The sequence below is a fragment of the Asparagus officinalis genome, chromosome 2 (assembly GCF_001876935.1).
Source record: "Asparagus officinalis chromosome 2, Aspof.V1, whole genome shotgun sequence".
NCBI classification, from domain to species: Eukaryota; Viridiplantae; Streptophyta; class Magnoliopsida; order Asparagales; family Asparagaceae; genus Asparagus; species Asparagus officinalis.
The window spans coordinates 1,221,879-1,227,250 of record NC_033795.1 but is presented as its reverse complement, the minus strand read 5'-3'; positions in this window follow the sequence as shown (position 1 = coordinate 1,227,250).

The following is a 5,372-nucleotide window of genomic DNA, read 5'->3' as shown; positions in this document are numbered from 1 at the left end:
GTTGATCAATCGGTTTCTGAGATCAAAACCGCAAAGAGTTGAGGGGAGCTGGTATCAAAACCACCCAAGGTCAACAAATCTCGGCAGTTGAGTAATCGGAAGGAAGAGATCTTCGGGAGATCAAGGAACTGATCAACGATCAGTTAATCAAATCCCGAAGGATCCTTTCATCAAAGGTATCATCCACTTGGCAATTAACCGAATTTTCGGTTCCAACAACTCTGTTACAGAGTTTTAACTCATTCTGAGTTCTTAAACTCGTTAAGAGTTCTTAATTAGCTTGCAACGCAAGTTAATCACATCAAACCAGACATTCGGTTTTCAACAACTCTTATCAGAGTTCTTAACTCGTTCAGAGTTCTTTACACTCGTTAAGAGTTCTAAACCGAAGTCATCAAGCACTTCAATTGTTCCAGTGAAGAAGGACGGTCGGATCGTCAACGGAGAGCAAGTTCGACGCGATCAATCGAAGGAGGCACTCCACCGCTACCAAGAAGAACCCAGTTTTAAACAAAGGGGAGAATCAAATTCATTCTCCTCTCTTTTGTAATCGGAATCCAAATTGTAATCGATTTTGAGAGAATACAAGTCAAATTTTCTTTCTTTGTCTTTTTACATCAAATTTCCAACAAACAAAAGATGGCGACTCCGCTGGGGACTAGCTTCTCTGACGAGGAAGTGGTGGCGCAATCCGACGTTCACCTTACAGGAACCACCGTCGAAACTCTCGTCGTAGAGTTCGACCAAGCCAAGTATGAGGAGGTCCTCTCCTCTGGGTCCCTTAGCCCAAAAGCTAGGCGTGATACCCACAGGACCTCTACGGAGGTCAACACTACTGCTGAGATGCCAAAGAAAGCCCTCTCCTTTGGCCAAGACCTTAAACTCGCTCTGCGAGTTGAAGATTCCTCCCCCGTATCACTACGGCAAATAATAGGTCAAAAAAGACCTATGTCGGAGGAAAGCCCAACCAACGCCGACGATGCCGCGGCCAAGGCCTTGAAACAGGCTAAGAAAAATGCTGCTCGACGAAGGAGAAGATCCTTACGGCGAGCATACTTGCGGAACAGCCAAGCTACTGCACAACGCAAAGACTGCGTTTCTGAGCTTGTGCCCGAACTGTGCGTTTCTGCTCCAGAACGCACACTTCGTGGCAATGAACCCGACTATGAGCCTCGGGTTATTCAACTCAAACGCGACCCTCAGTGGCGCGTTGTTCAACATAGACGCACACCTCAAAAGTGCGTCCCAAAACGTGACCTCCAAAGGCACGTTCAATCATTCAAACGCACGCCACAACCGTGCGTTCAGTCAAAACAAGACCCTCAAGGGTCTGTTCAAACAACCAAACGCACACCACAAGTGTGCGTTCAATCAAAACCCGACCCTCAGGGGTCTGGGTCATCAAACAAACGCACGCCACAAGTGTGCGTTCAATCAAAACCCGACCCTCAGGGGTCTGGGTCATCAAACAAACGCACGCCACAAGTGTGCGTTCAATCAAAACCCGACCCTCAGGGGTCTGGGTCATCAAACAAACGCACGCCACAAGTGTGCGTTCAATCAAAACCCGACCCTCAGGGGTCTGGGTCATCAAACAAACGCACGCCACAAGTGTGCGTTCAATCAAAACCCGACCCTCAGGGGTCTGGGTCATCAAACAAACGCACGCCACAAGTGTGCGTTCAATCAAAACCCGACTCTCAGGGGTCTGGGTTATCAACCAAACGCACATCACAAGTGTGCGTTCCAGCAAAGAACGACCCTCAGGGATCTGTTTCTTCATCTAAACGCACACCACAAGTGTGCGTTCAAACAAAGAACGACCCTCAGGGGTCTGTTTCAACATCAAAACGCACACCACAAGTGTGCGTTCAATCAGGACAAGATCCACAAGGATCTAGTCCATCAATCAAACACAGGCCTCAGCCTCGTGTTTATAAACCTAAACGCGACTCTCGTGTTTCTTATCAAGAGCATGACACGGTCCGTCAGGTTCAAAAGGGACAACATGGATTTGAGATTCATGTTCAACCCATCCAAGGGCAGGGGGTTCCATCTCCACCTTCACGAGATCTTTCTCAGGTCTCCGACCTGCGTGAATTGCTGTCAAGAGGAAAGCCAACACAGCAAGTGGCTCATTCATGCCAGTGTGAACGGCTCATTTCTGCTGTCCTCTCCGAATGCAGTTGTTGCTCATCGACGCCTAGGCAATCGGTGTTTAATAGGTTGACGAATGTCGCTAGACCTGCTAAACGACAGCGTCGCCACAAGAAGAAGACCTCTGAAATTGAATATCCTGAGGTCACCATCAACATGGTCGGCAGAGGCAAATCCTCACATCCTGATTCTGATGAGTCACAAACAAGTCATTCCCCGACTGTTCGGGAAATTTGTGATGAATTTGAGGGAGTCTATAGGCATACTCGGACTCAGACAGGAGCTATTCGCCCGGTTAACTATCAAAAGTTGGCCAAAGGAATTACAACAAGTGATGAGCATTCGGCAATAGCCGAATCTCAATCTTCGAGCTCGGTCGGACCACAAGAAGTATCTGCTTACATGGCGGGAAATCCTGAGGACATAGCCAAGAGAGTGAACGAACACCAGGTCATGCTCCAGGCGCAACAGGAGACACTTCTCCAATTGAAGGACATGATGGCCCAACTTATTGCTGAAAAAGGCCACAAACCCGAATCTTCCCGGAGGACAACCTCAAAAGGGAAGCAGAAAGCGACCGAGCATTCGGATCGTGAGACTCTCAACTTGGGATCCTCTTCTGAGGGTGAAAAGGAGGTGGAAAAAGAACTGCATCCTCAATCCACTAAAATGGATGAACTAGAAGCTCGCCTCAATGCAATCGCCAACAGAAGTGAGCTCCGTGAAGAAGGAGTGGTGAGACCTTATCCTGCCGAATGGGATATAGCTCCATACCCGTCAAAGTTTAAAGCTCCAACCTTGCAACCGTTCGATGGCACAGGATCGCCAAATCAACACATCTACTATTTCAAATCTCAAACTGGAGATGTGGTGGCGAACGATGCCATCTTGACGCGATTGTTCATTGGCACTCTTAAAGGAGTGGCATTTGAATGGTTTATGAAACTGCCTGCTGGATCTATTCAGAAATGGGTAGATTTAGAAAGGCTTTTCCTGGCCAGGTTCTTCGAGGACGATACAGAAGTTTCGGTCCCGACTCTTCTCGCTACCAAACAGAGGAAAGGCGAATCAATCAAGGCCTACGTGGAGAGATTCCGCAGCATGGCATTGCGATGCCCCTCAGGTATGACTCAGTCAACCCTGGTTGAAACTTGCAGGCACAACCTGCAGACTCAGCTCCTTGCCCAGATGGGGGTAGCAGAGTGTCGCTCCTGGAGACAACTTGTTTCGCAAGGAGAACAAGCTGAAGAGATCGTAGCTCGGGTGAAAGCCGAGGAAGCTGCACAACCCAAGCCGCAACAGCAACAGCAACAGCAACGCAACCAGAACAACGCTCAGCGGTCTAAGGGAAAAGAGACCCTAGCAGCCGACTACTCTCGGGTACCACCGCCCACGAATCAAGGCAAAGCTCCCAATAAGCAAAAAGTGCCCAAACAGTATTCCTTCAAGGAAGAACATGTGGACACTTTATTCCAGCTACTGCGGAAGAACAACAAGTTACAGCTTCCTGAAATTAGGAAGCCAGAGGAGGCAGGAAAGGTAGATGACCCTAATTACTGCCGCTATCACAGGTTCCTAGGGCATCCTACCAGAAGATGTTACATCTTTAAGGACATCCTCCAGAATTTGGTGGACGCTAAAGTGCTTACTCTGAAACCCGAACAGAAGACTGTCTCTACCAACATGATAGCAGTCCAGTTCGGTGACTTCCCTCCGGTGGCGACCGCAGATGGCGTTATCCCAATCCACAAGGGAGAAATGCGTCTGAAGAATACTGACTTGCACAGTCAGAAAGACAAGGGGTTGATACCCCTCACCACCTCAAAAGGAGAAATCATGTGGGTTCACCCTGATCTAGTGGGAGACCAACAGTGGACGAATACCTCGTCCAAGAAGAAAGGAGGCAAGGCTAAGTCTTCCAACACGATTAGCCCCTCCATCACTGAGAATGATGATCACCTCAAGACCCTCACAGATTCAGAGGAAGAGAGGATTGCCCTGGCTGCATACCCAGGAGACAACCCTGGCACACGGTCTGGAAAGACTTACTTGAAAGACTACAGCCAGAATGTTCAAGAAGCCGTGTGATACCAGTTGCAGAAAGCCACGGAAAGGAGAGAATTAGGCGTTTTGTGGGGTAATCTGAAGGTAGCCCCAGTACAACCTGCGGAGGAGTAATACCAGGCTCGAGCTCCTTCGTATATGTTGCCCATAACCGAAAGTTGGCTCCTCGGATTCCCAACGTATAGTTGGTCATATCCGAATTGTCGAGCAAAACGATACGGTTGATAGGGCTCAATTATACATTTGTCATTTTGCCTGAAGAGGAGATAACCAGGTCTAATGTTTAGCAGCCAGTGGAAAACTCCCCCGTCCAAACGGGTAAAACCATTAGGACCAGCGGTATCTTGGAAGACTTGTCCATATCCTCCACCCTCAAAATCCGGGAAGCAGCGGAAGATGTCGTAGCTGAGGTCTCTCGACAGAATCTGACGGACCTTCACTACGTAATTGCCTATCCAAGTAGCTTTTTCTAATCTCTGCACGAAAGGGATGAAACCTCCATCCGTAGCAGAGGGGGCACTCATCAAATGTACACAATGTGAGGCGTACCAAGCCATTAGATATGTATACGGCAAGGGTACTCGAGGATTGGGAGTCACCAAGCTTTTCGTCCCTTCAGAATCTATCTCTTTCACTTGGATAAACTCGAGGCATAGTTCCCTCAAACCGTGTTGTAAACAGCACGTCATAGCGGAAAGTAGATTTATGGGTCTCCCATGTGCTAAGAGGACGGCCGGATAAGCTACTTCAATCATCACAGCATCTATTGGTCTGGTAGGAACCACACACCGCTTCAGCCACAGCATGAGAAAACCCGCTAATAATGCCATATCAGAGATGGGAGTGGCTGCCTGGTGATGGAAGCTCTCGAATTCAGTCTGTGCTGGGAAGTCATCTTCTATTCCCTCGCTGACATAGTGAACGGTGGCGTCATTGATCAGAGCCTGGATGGTCTCAGGGGTGCTCGCCTCCCGACGAGACACAGCGGCATTCTTGTCAGACAAATTTTGGAAAAGATACTCGGCCCAGGATAGCTGTTTGATACCACGTCCTCGTGCCCCCGTCAATTGGCCGCAGATTTGGAAATGACACATCACCTCCCATAGAGTGTCATATACCTCGGGGATGGTCTCCTTCAAGATCTTCAGCTC